Raw genomic sequence first — 13404 nt, 5'->3', positions numbered from 1 at the left:
TTCCACTCTAACGAGAATGTGTCACGACCACAGACATAATAAAAACCCTCAAGGAGATAAGTGGAGGTTGAAGATAATCGTTCAGAATTACTGCTGTAGTCCTTCACAAAACTAGCAAACAAACAAACAAACAAAAATGGTATTAAAGTTGAGCTAAAATAAATCTGAGCAAAAAAAAATGAACAGAATCCTTGCATAATTTATTACAGTAGCTCAGGACATTAAAGTCAATGCAAATGAGTGGAGTGGATCTTATCAGATAATTAAGTCAGAGAAGAAGCGGCTGACAGCACGTCAGATGGGATACGAAAAGGCTCAGTGTGAAGGACACAAATAACGGACGTCCTGATTTTGCAGAGAACAACATGTCCCTGAATCAACAAGGGAGGGGCTTGTGTTTCACTTTTATAACCAACCACAGCCTTTATTGTATGACATCACCACATTGGTTCATTTTATTCAAATTTTCTCATTTATTTTTCTCTTGTCTTTTGCATGACAGGAAGGCTGCCGATTCAAGCCTTGTTATTGTTATTATTATTATTGCTATTATTATCATTAAATAAAGACACAGGTAAGTATGTTCCTTTGCTTTGTACCCATGTCATGCACTTTAACAAAAGACAAACACAATGAAACAGTTACTTGAGAAACCTATGCACCTTGTCGCTTAACAAAAAACACCGGTTTAATTTAAGCAATTAATGGTGATGTCATGCAATAAAGACTGTGATTGGTTAAAGGAGTGAAACGCAAGCCCCTCCCTTGTTGACCCAGATACTTGTTGATCTTCATCCCAAACAGTGTCTTCCAGAGGAGCTGAGGACACCAGAGCCGAGCGTAACTTCCTGGCGTTTTACTTGCGCACCTGTGCCCCAGACAAGCTGCCTATTTCCAGAGACCAATTCCGGGAAATAATTACATGCTTTCACCTTGACGGAAAAGGGGGCATGAGATCAGGCCTTCAGCCTGTCGGACTTCACTGATGACTGTCATCTGGAACTCTTTCACGGAAAATTGCGCCATCTGCTTCAAGCCTGGGAAAAACAACATTGCTGTGGATGAACATCTTCCACCCGAAGACCAGACTATAGATGTTTTACTCAGCGCAGGGTCAAACATACAAGACAGATTTGGAATGAAGGGTTGACTGGCTGAAGATGTTAGAATAAAAATGGGTGCCACTTTACAATAAGGCTACCCATATAAAGGGTTTATGAAAGGTTTATAATCTGGTTATTAATTAGGCTGTAACACTTTGTAAATTATTAATAGACCATTTTTAAACAAGTTATAACAGTTTTCTTTTTATTAATGAATTACTACCAATTACAAGTGGCAAAAGGGAGTCCTATTGTAAATTGGTACCTAAAAATGCATCTTTTATGTAGATAACACTCTCTCTGCTCATGGAAGGGAGGGAAGTGTCACAACTGATCATTTATGAATGAACTGGAATGGAAAAGAGCCGTGCTAGCAAGCCACAGAGGGCTGGCACTTTGTGTTGCTAACATGGATGAAGCAAGATCAACTGATGCAGAAGATAACTGCCACAGCCCAGAAGGCTGCACAAGACTATAGTGGGGGTAGAGAAGATGAAACTTCACAAGCCGGGAGATCAGAAAGGCCTGGATCAGCTGGCATGCAAACCTGCGGAAGCGCAAATATGGCCGGTGTATGTTTACTAAATTAAATCCTGGAATTGGTTGGAATGAACATGGCAGTTATACATAACAGAGGTGTAGATTTGGCTTCAACATTGGTGGGGGGGGGGGGGATGGGGGGAATCAATTCCCACCCCCCTAAAGACACAGTGCTGCCACAATATTGTTAGGGACATGACCGGAGGGGTCCCAGGTCCAGAAAGTAAAAATCCAGACCAAGATTTAGTTTCAACCAACCAGTTGAGCATAAAGAGTCACAGTCACTAAGTACTGAACTGGTTGGTTGAAACAAAATCCTGGTCTGGATTTTTTTTAGTTTCTGGACCTGAGATTTCCACCTCTGGACATCATCATCTTTAATAGTTGACTCATACCCAAATCCACACCCTTGATTCAAAAGCAGGCATATTTGCAGAAAAACGTTCAGATATCAGCCACGGGGCAAACGCTTAAGTGTGTTATTCTGGAAATCTCCATAATCATCACTGAGGAGTCTCTGGGGAAATCTCTGAATGAAGTAGACAATAGGGTTAAGGCATCGGGGCATTGGGCGGAGCTACCATCTGACAGGTCTGCATCGGGGGTGTCCCAGAGTACAGAGCCCCTGGCCTGTGTGCTGTGAGGTCACTCAGGGTCAGCACCTTGCAGCCTGTAATGTGTTGGTCACATGGTGGCCCTCGTTCCCTTGACAACTTTCCCTTCTCTCTCTAATGCCCTTCGTGACTATATTTAACTCTTTCACACTTGGGGGGGGGGGGGGGGGGGGGGGGCCTCTTAGCTGAGTCACACAATAGTTTCACCCCATTTTCTCCTACTTCAGAAAGGAAACTGTTTAAAATAAAATAAAAAATCCATATGAAAGCATGAAACCTTGGAAACCCCTCACATCAGAACAGGTAAGGAGTGTGTGTTGAAACAGTGGGTTGTCGCACCCACCACATAACAACCCACCTCAGGGATAAGAAGGTTCCCTGTAAGCTGGAGAACCTGCTTGTAGGGCCGGGTGTAGATCAACATCATAGCCAGTAGAACGCAATTACAGGTTAAGGGCCCTGCTCAAGGGCCCAATGGAGTAGGATCGCTCCTACCATTCACGGGATTCAAACCAGCAACCTTCTGATGGCTGGCACAGATCCCTAGCCTCAGACACTCAATACATACAAGTGGGAGATGTAGTTTGGTAACCACAAAGATGATCTTAGAAAATCGTACTCTGGATTTTAAAGGCTATTTATATAGCTACAGCACCTTGACCCTGTTGAAATGCATAGTCCATCATATAAAGATGGTGGTATACTGACCTCTATTGGTAGTTATGGAGATGGCAAAGTACATTCTTTTTTTATCACTGAAAAAATGCATGTTTTTTTTTTTTTTTTGCCAAGAACGTTAATTCAGCACCTTGTCTTTTTTCCTCAAAACACAAAGTGGATTAATAATGGTTTCAGATTCTTATTGTATGATTAGTAGGAGTATTTTAATTTAAATAGTCATTTTCTTGCTTCGTATCTTGTTGTTGCTGCCTTTCGCTCCATGCTAAACAGTATAACGGTTTTCTACTTGAATTCTGTTGAATTCTACAACAGTGAGGACTTGCAACACAGATTGCAAGTGGAATCGCAGTGCAAACTAATTGGCGGCGTCATATGCATTTTAAACAAAACATTGTCTTATGCTTAAGTTTAGGCGCAGTTCAGGTTTTAAGAGCTGCCTTTTTATTTCCTATATTGCAACGGCTTGCAAATTAATGAAATGTTAAGGCTAGGAACGTGATCGAAGTTCCGCGAAGAAATGTTACTAGATAAATATGTCAATGTCTTTCAGCAAACAGAAGTTATAAATGTGGCCACTAGATGTCACTGTAAGCACTTTATATTTTCATCACCGACTGCAGGCCTGTTTTTTTTTCTTGAAATCACACAAATAAGTTAATAAAAATGCAACTGCGTTTACAATTCAACAATATAACTCCATACAGAGATTCTCAAATTTCGAAATGGAAATGGATATAAAAACAGGTTCATTTAATCTATTAGGGATATGTTGACCAATAGGAGTGGATTTTATGACGCAGTGGTTGTTTTGTAATGTCGCATATGACAAGGTCACTCTCTCGACACCTAATAGCTTGCCATTTTCTTAATAACGATTAATTAGCAACTTAGATGCAAAGAAGATGGAAAAATAGCGATGAACCCAGAACTCTGAACTCAGAACACTTTATTGTGAGTATGTGAACATATCAGAATTGTTTGTCGTTCGGTGTAAACAGTTAACACAGAGACGGCAGTTAACAGGACGCAGTGCAAACAGGAATGAAGGGCAACGTGCCATGGTTTCCGCAGACCTTACTCAAATAGATTATTGTTGGCTTCCTGTTCTTAAAAATGGCTCAGCAAGAACATGGACAAGAATTTTAGACTGAAAACAAATGAGAAAAGTGTCAATAGAAAAGGAAAGTTGGGAAGAGTTCATCCGATAATAATGGAATTTGGGATGCAAAATCGTTCTGTCACTGTATACACCAGCATATGCGTGAACTGTATTTATCCTACCGACAGAGAAGCAGAACATGCTGGAGGGGAAATAAGATCTGATTGGCAAAGACGAGGAGAAGATTACAGGTAACCCCATGACTCTCGAAGAAGAGTAGTGTGTGTGTGTGTGTGTGTGTGTGTGTGTGTGTGTGTGTGTGTGTGTGTGTGCACGCGCGCCGTCTGTGTCGGCGCTTGTGAGTGAGGCGAGGCTGGAATTGCCAGGCTGGAGATAGAAGAATCTCATAAATGGGTGGGAAGGGAGTGGAAAGAATAGAAAACATCATTTAGAAGTGATTCATTTCAGATGGGGAGATTGCTGATTGCATTGCAGAGGGAATATAAAGCAGAAGACAAAAATCAAAAGTTTGAAAGTGTCTGCGAGTGTTTGTGTGCATGGAAAAGCGATAAAAGGCCAGGAATCATTTATTACACGTTTCAAAGGGTTCAATCACAATGACCTTAGATTGAACTTGTTATTGTTTACTCTATTTGTCACTACCCCCCTCCTCCCACGCACACTATGGATTTATTTATAATTTTGCTAATTGTTTGTAGTTTTGATTTTAAAATCACTTTACTGTTGACAGCTCTTTGCCAGCAGACAAGGGGAACAGTTGATAATCGTCATTTCAGAAATGCCTTTGGTCATTTGAACGCGACTGAATCGATGTACATGGATGAGAAGAGCACAGGTTGGTGGATATTTAATCCGTGGATGCGCTGACGGTGTGGGATTGCACTTATATCCTGAGCACTATGTGTTTTTTTTCTTTTAGCTGGTAAACTCTAAATTAACTAACGCAGAGGAAAAAAAATAGTAGACAACTATTGTAATCATATGGCTTGGAGAAAAACAGATTTGCATTAACTATGAATTGATTTAGTGTCGTAGGTCTATAAAGAAATGTCACCCTGAGAATTCACACCTTATTAATCCCACCGTGATACCGCCTGATGACCGAGATAGTGGCTGTCAGATGGAGGTATAAGCAGGTTTTCCGCTTTAATGACCGCCCTAATCATTCCAAATCACCTTTTTTGTACTATAATATAAAGTTTTAACAACGTGAGGTAGCTTGTGAATGACCCGATCGATCTATCTTGCTCTTCAATATAAACAATTAGGTTTGGTTTGTACGCTGTAGCGGCTCTGATCAATTTTGTAGGAGCACCGTGTGCGGTTCGAGGCTGATTTGGTCACCACCAATGTTGAAATCAAACCTACACCCTTGACTTGTACTTCCAACAAACATGAATTGTTATTATTTAAAAACATCTTGGCTCTATGATGTCTTGCTTATGTTCAGTTAATCGACATTTCCCGCTGAAACAGACTGGTTGTTCTACATATTTCTGATGTTAAGTTTAGAAGGGTCGCCTTCACACGCAGTAGTCTCGTTACATTTCTGTTTTGTACACAATAGACTTTCACATTTAAAAACATCTGCCTGTTGAAGCGCAGTTTATATGTCGGTGATATATACTGCATGCTATGTAATTTGTTAAAGCATAAAGCTGTAATGTTTATACGATTATGGTGTAGGGTATATTTTAAGCAATCGTCGTTTGAGTTTTGAACTCTATTATGAGCTTTTTATTTTTCAACATTAACAAGCTGACTTTAGAAAAACATCCCAATTAATCATAAGTCAATGGGGTCCGCCTCCGTCATTAAATTACATTTTATTGTGATTTCAGTAGGCATGCGCGTTATTCAGAATAATGCCCTTATGGGAAAACGGATTATGAAACCTTTATAATTCTTTCCTCTTTATTTTGAAAACTTTCTTTCTGATCATTGCACACGTTTATGCTGGTGAGTTAACAGACCCGCACTAGATAATGAGCTTGGCCTGAATTTTAAATCTCGTTAACTTCAAGAGTTTCTGTGATGCCATTTCGGAGAACATTCGAGAACGTTTTGAGCATCCATGTTACCCTGAGCTAAACTCATTTGCAGGACTCTATCAGTTAACAAAATAAATATTTCAGATAAAGTTATGCTAGAACGACGGCATAATGAACTGCCGTAGTGCTTGCATTTGAATTCACTGTCTTTTTTAGGATTTTGCATTCATTTAAATTCGGCTGGTTGGACCTAATGATAATTCTCAATGTCCTTATTATAGCCAGTTCATTTGTAAAATAAAGGTTTGGGCTTTGCACCAACATCCAATAGACTGAGAGACGCACAATCTCACAATAACGCTATCTGTCTTCATTCATGAGCCGCCAAATAGCGCCATAATACACTTTTGGTTTGTTGCGGGATGTGAAGAAAAGCCTTTGAGAGAGAAATAAGAGAGAAAAATCAGTGCCACCTTTCATGCATATTTCTTTTGTGCGTGCGGGATTTAATTAGCAATTTGATCAATTGCTGTAATCAGTCTAATTCCTGAATTTGCAGCTGCAAGTTCAGGCGCAGATGAGTACAACTGACTATATAAGAGAATAGAAGTAATTTAAGCCTTATATTATGCTGCAACTTAATTTGATTGTTGTGTGAATAAAGACGACTGAACAAATTAAATGGGTAACCCATAGTTACTATCAAACCTGGAAGGTACGCTTATGGCTTCATAATTAGGCATCATGCATCCCCCCCCAGGGGCGCCATGCTGGTGCAGTGGTTAGCGCTGTCGCCTCACACCTCTGGGATCAGCCCGTTTTCTGTGTGTGGAATTTGCATGTTCTCCCCGTGTCGGCTTGGGGTTTCTTCTCCGTAGTCCAGTTTCCCCCCCACCCACGCTGAGGCTGATTGGAGTTGCCAAATTGCTCGTAGGTGCGCGTGTGTGTATGTGCCCCCTGCGTCTGGCTGGCGCCCCATCCTGGATTGTTCCCTGCCTCGCGCCCACAGGGTCCGGACCCCCTACGGCCCTGAATGAGACAAGCATGCAGTTACGGGCAATGGATGGATGAGTTTGCGCCATTTTTGTGGTTTCGTGCAAGAAGTATATGACTCCTAAGCACAAGGGCGCATATATATATGGGTATGGTGCATACATGGCTATACCAGTATCGTGAGAGTACCTTTTGAGTTTAGGGGGTTCGGTACTGATTTGGTCCCTACCAATGTTGAAACCAAACTTTCGTCCTTGACTAAGCAGCCGGATACATTTATATATTCTACCATGTGGATTTGGCGTTACACTCCTATGACACGTATATTTTTATTTATATAATAATAATAATAATAATAATAATAATAATAATAATAATAATAATAATAAGTTTATCGCATGATGTAGACTTTGATGTCATATACGTCTAGAATTGTGGTCTGAGAAAAGTTATTTTTTAATGACTACTTTTAAATTTTTATTGTTTTTTTTTTTTATGATCTTCTGTAAGCCTGTTCCTCTACATAAAACCACGCACACCCATAAGTAGTAAAGTGTCGCAGCATTTTGTAACTAGTGTTGGTATATATCACCTTCGGCGACAAGTTTAATTATCTGGCATGTAAGAGGCACACACCAAAACTGACAATGTAGGCGCAAGTGCGTCGTTAAGCATGCGAGAGACTCGTGAACGAGCGCGTAAAGCTACGCACGGACCCGCGTGCGCTTCGGAGCGGGGGGCCACTTCGCAATGTGTGACACAGCAGTTCGGCGACGCGCCTCAGTCGCTTTCGGGCGACGCCGATGATTGGCTGGCGCCCTGATTGTATGCAAATCCGCGTCAGGAGCGCCGCTGATTGGCGAGGCTGGGCGCTCAGTGGCGTCGGGGAAGCGAGCGGAGGTTCGACTCTGCGCAGACGGAGCTGTCCTTCGTTCTCCTGGTGCTGAAGTGCGGCGCTCGGCAGATCGGTCTTAGTCGGCTGCGGATATAATCATCTCCAATCTAACTTATTTTGGCTCTTGTGTGCTGAAATCGTACTATTGTGGATTAAATCTGTGGCTACCGTTCCTAAATATTGTTTCTTTCAAACTATTATTTTGTTTTATCCCACTTGAAAAATATTTCCTTGGATATCTGTGACCGGATTTGCAGGTAATTCACACGTTTTTTCATCACTCTGTATCTGTTTTGCGGGATAACGCGCATTCAGTGTAAGTAAATGTCGATGAAAGTCCCGGAAAAAAACAATCAGCAGATATTTACGTGGTTAAGTACTGGATCAAGGTCCGTCCGTCACTCAATGTCTGTAATAAAGTATAACAGCAATAGTTGTGATTAGGATGATGCTTGTAATGTATCGTGGAAGAGTCTCATAAAAGCCGGAAAAAAACTGGCATTTTGAATCCTTTCCCTGCCTGTCACTTGTGGTAGAAGTGAGTCGTTTCCAGTGTGGACGGATAGAAAGGTTTAGTTGCACCCCTTTGGAAAATGTTACGGGATATTTTTTAAAGGGCACAGTATTCATTTTGCCATGATTCCGGAGTTCAGAAAATGTCGAATATGAATGACATTTATCCGAGCCTCTGCCTGTATTTTTCCTGCCTTTGTCACTTAGGGTTTTTTACTAACACATAGGTGACTCGATTCCGGTCAAAGGGAGTCTGATACTGTTTTCTACCCATTTTTGCTAACATCTATTTGTTGTATTCATTGCATTTATTTCAGCAGCACAATGCGTCCTCATAATAACTATGAAACTAGCGCAGCTCCTTAGTATCCACAGCTCCCTGTACATTTGAAGTACCACTGGACTTAAAGCTTTATTTTTGCATGCTGGTTTTCCTCGCCATTTTAACAAGTTTTGCCCATGAATCGTGTTATGTTACGTGGCCACAGGAGTCCGATACGGTCAGTGACTCCATTTAGTCCATAAAAAAGTTCAATAAGCGCAGGGAAGCGCTTCGGTGATGCCGGGACGCTCCTTCATCCCCGCAAAGTCTCTGACCTTTAATCGCCTTCGCGTTGCTTGACTAACATGCTTGTTTTTATCGGATATACCAGCCACACTCCATAAAACACCGACAGCACACACGAATTATTTCATTTCCTGTTCGCTTGTTTTGCACTTGTGACTGTCGCTGAAAGAACGAAAAATGCAAATTTTTCCATATAAGAAACATATTAAGAGGTTAGAAATGAGTCACTGGGGACCAGTCTGCCAGTTGCAGTTTAATACAGTTTTACTAGTTGCTGAATGAAAGGACGCAGCCAGCAGCTACTGTAGTTGGCGCGCCGGTGTGAAATTCACGTTTTTGAAGCACTTCAGCTCACCAGTTTCTACACATTTTTTTATCAGAAGCTACTGGTTGCGTCCCGATAAACTGAACACGATATTAAGCAATTATGATCCCAAAACCGTGTCTTAAGCATAACTCACTTAACTCTGACTTCCATGTCCCTTTCCATCGGATTTTTACGGGCTTATTTTGAGATCTCACCTACATTAAACAGTAGCAGAAGGTGACCCACGTCCAGCTGCTGTACCAACATACATAACTGCCAAGTATAATGCTTTGCTGGCAAATGTAGGGATGAATTATATGGTCAATACCAATTTACGTGTAATTAGGGGACAGAATAAGGTAGTTAGTTGGGTCTGAATTCCCCAGATTCTTTACAAATTTGACTTGGTGATGGAAATTGATTTCTCAATCTGTTGCCATATGCTACTGATCTGTCTACACTTGCACAAATGTACAGAAGTTCTCATCACTGCAATGTACTGGTTTGGACAGAACACCATGTGTAATGAATATAATGAAAAGGTCAACACTTACGTTGACAAAGTTATTTTTAAACGGTTAAAAAGGGTTTGCTGATTTGTAACTATCCATTCCAGTATCATTCTCCTGTAGTATTTTTTTGTGAAATTGTTCTGTCACAGTGTTCTGGTGATAATTCTCGGGAGATGAGACATAATTAGTCATCTGAATTAAAACAGGGTGAAATGAAATTATAATTTAAACATAACTGATAAGAATGGCATTCGTAGTTGAATTTGCAGACTTGGCTGTAGCAGTGTTAAGCATAATTCACGGTTTGTCTATTTCACAGCATTTATATACCTACTGTAGGTTTTTTGGAAGGTAAAGAATCGTAGTACTGGTAGTATTTTGATGTGTGTCATTTGCCTTCTGATTTATGATGTCAGCGTGTCTCACTGAGGTGGGTTGTGTCCTTATCATGTGACCAATCATGAGTCACGAATGTGACAAATCAATGTCTTTGTGAGCAGAGCTGCTTCTCTTATACCCGGGCTCCCTGGTCACATGACCGTGATGTAATGCTCTTTGAAATAATGCTCGGAACCAGGTTTTGAAGCATTTTCAAAAACATCGTACATCTTCATACCCAGTTCTTAGAAAGAATTTGTATTTAACGGAGAGTTTCATTCTAGATATTCGTGTGCAGGATTCTTTGGTGGGCCTATGCTCACTCTAAGGAAAATTACAGCTCGAAAACAAAAGACATTTTTGCTACATGTACTTTATAAATCTCAGCTGGCAGTATTTTGGAGAGCAGAGCCTGAATGTGCTACACACACAGTCGTAGTTCACTATAATGTGAGGTTTATGTCACATGGTTATTTGACAGGAGAGACGTGTGGCAGGAAAGTACATAAAAGGTCCGTTTTCCCCCCCCAGTTCCATTGTTTTTCACTCTCCAGTCAAACCTTTTAGCGAGAGTTTTGTCTCTGCGGTCTGTGCAGGTTTGCCGTAAATATCTCGCTGCAGGAATTAACCTTGCCATTATGGCTTACTCCCCAGCTCGCTGTGCTGGGGAGTTAATGGTTGGTTCAACAGATGGTAGTTGACAGATTCATTGCAGTTAAACCGAAAAGAACATTGCAAAGAGTTCTGAACCCAAAATCCAATCCCCTGAACTCAGCATTGGCTGAATACAATGATCGTCACCCTTCCATGTCGTTTAGTTAATTTGGGCATAAAGCTCCTTCTGGTTTTATTCATATTACTTTGTTATCATCTTTCTTTGCTTGTTTATTAATTGCAGTAAGCAGGGTAGCTAAATGGCAGGTGTCGGTCAATGATACACTTTCGGACAGTGCCAGATATTGTGATTAATTACCTGCAATTAATTGATTAATATCACAGATTGTTAAAGTTAATCATTGTCATATTCAAATGGTTAACGTAAATTTTTTTCTTTTCAAGCGAATGTGCAGGAAGCGATTTGAAAAGAGAAATTACGAATGACTGTTGAAAAGATAAACCCAGGGAACGCAACTAAACAATGCATGCTTAGACGAAAACTCTTTGTGATGTTTGTGGGGGGGTGGCAGCGGCACGTCTGTCAGGCCGGGAGAATCGGGCCTCTTCCTCACAGGCTTCGGAATGCCTCTCTGCATCGCGGTATCCAGACCGAACTCCGCTGTCACATAACTGCGACGAGGCTGAATGAGTCAGAGCCGTCGTTATTGGGTAAGGCACCCCATGCTGGCTTCATATTTGCTGAGAAACACTCATTCCCACCATTAGAAAAGCCGGGTGATGAATTTAAATGACGTTCAGTTAAGACCTAGGACTTGACTTAATCCATTTGCAAAGCTTCCGCTGTTATCTCTCTGACCCAGAGCACTTTTCCTCAGTCTCTTTGCCTTTGGACTCCTCATTTTGGTCCTGTACTCGGCTCGAGGATGCTACAAATTTTAACATATGTGTGGGTTTCTCATCTCCTGGCCACTAGCCCAGTTCTACACCAGGACACTGAAATACGATTAGATGCACTGACTGACTAAATCTGCCTCCCTGTCCGTGTGTCTGTCTGACATTCAGAGTCTTCGTCTGTCCGGTGTTCCTCTCTATGCATCTATTCTAAAATCTGTGTCTAGAAATAGCTTGCGAAATAGATCTGCAGCGTAAATTTAAATCTAGCAGTTGTCCCCTGTCGCCTATTAGACTCCCACCTTAATTTAGAATACATCAAGTCGAGAAATGCTCATCTGCTCAATTCAGCATGTTTATTCTTGCTGAGAGCAGAGGGTCAGGTTTTCAAGTGCACATCATTGGAAAGGTCACCGTGGTAAAGTGTTCAGTTTCCGAGAGCAATTGTGCAGGAAATATCACTCCACCAAAGAAATACAAGTAATGCTATGAAGAGTGGGACTACGTACTGAAAATTTCCTGCTGATGTAAAAAACCATCAGTGTTGTTTTGAGGCCATACATCCATCCATCCATTTTCCAAACCGCTTAACCTATTGGGTCGCGGGGGGTCCGGAGCCTATCCCGGAATCAATGGGCACGAGGCAGGGAACAACCCAGGATGGGGGGCCAGCCCATCGCAGGGCACACTCACACACCATTCACTCACACATGCACACCTACGGGCAATTTAGCAAGTCCAATTAGCCTAAGCATGTTTTTGGACTGTGGGGGGAAACCGGAGTACCCGGAGGAAACCCCACGATGACATGGGGAGAACATGCAAACTCCATACACATGTAGCCCAGGCGGAGACTCGAACCCGGGTCCCAGAGGTGTGAGGCAACAGTGCTAACCACTGCACCACCATACCGCCCCTTACAGTGCTAACCACTGCACCACCATGCCGCCCCTTACAGTGCTAACCACTGCACCACCATGCCGCCCCTTGAGGCCATACAGAGTCTGGAATTAAAATTTTTTTGGTCTTAAGTAATAAATGGCGAATGATTACAGAAAAGGAATAGAATTGTTGTGGCCCCCATGTGTTGTGCCATCCTACTATTTGTCACAGTAGTGTTTACTAGTGTGAGGTTAGTTTAGTTGGGTAATCCAGGTCCAGAGAGTAAAAATCCAGATCCACGATTTTGTTTAAACCAACCATAAAGTGTCACAGTCACAGAGGTACTCAACTGGTTGGTCGAAACAAAATCCCGGTCTGGACTTTTACTCTCTGCACATAAATTACCCATCTCTTCTTACTTTAGGGTACAGATTGATGAGAATGTTATCTTGTCGCAGTCGCAGCATAGATGCCGTGTTTACCTTCCCATATTGATTCATATTTGCATACTTAGCAGACACTTTTCTCATTCTGTTGAGGAGTCAACTAGGCTGAGATTCCAATGAAGTTTCAGGTATGAGTGTAAGCAGTATCGGAGCAGGAGCTGCATAATAACTAGTAACAAAGTAAGAACCTAATAAGACTGTTCAGGTGCAGTGTAAGAACATTCAGGGAACATAGAGGCATCAGGCTAGTAGAGTATATGCCTTTTCTGTATTATCCATATTAGATACTCGGAATTCCAATTTGTATTCCCAGTACATTCCGTTATTTCATCCAGATTTCATTTTAAGCAAA

At 41.6% G+C, this 13404-nt stretch overlaps 1 protein-coding gene across 3 annotated transcripts in view; it reads left to right on the top strand.

Moving 5' to 3' along the window:
• Positions 1-3750: 3750 nt before the first annotated feature.
• Positions 3751-13404, top strand: part of LOC125720713 (follistatin-related protein 5-like) — a 96265-nt gene continuing 86611 nt past the window's right edge. The window contains exons 1-3 of one of the 3 annotated variants that reach the window (XM_048996478.1): positions 3751-3889; positions 4226-4288; positions 4789-4893. The gene's annotated coding sequence lies outside the window, so the exon portion shown is untranslated. Of the gene's footprint in view, positions 3890-4225; positions 4289-4788; positions 4894-7912; positions 8195-13404 lie in introns of those variants that run through there. The other 2 variants (XM_048996479.1, XM_048996477.1) reach the window with 2 other exon arrangements.

Source organism: Brienomyrus brachyistius, chromosome 25, assembly GCF_023856365.1.
Source record: "Brienomyrus brachyistius isolate T26 chromosome 25, BBRACH_0.4, whole genome shotgun sequence".
Lineage (NCBI taxonomy): Eukaryota > Metazoa > Chordata > Actinopteri > Osteoglossiformes > Mormyridae > Brienomyrus > Brienomyrus brachyistius.
The sequence above is the reverse complement of the archived record's forward strand: the minus strand, read 5'-3'. Positions and strand labels throughout refer to the sequence as shown.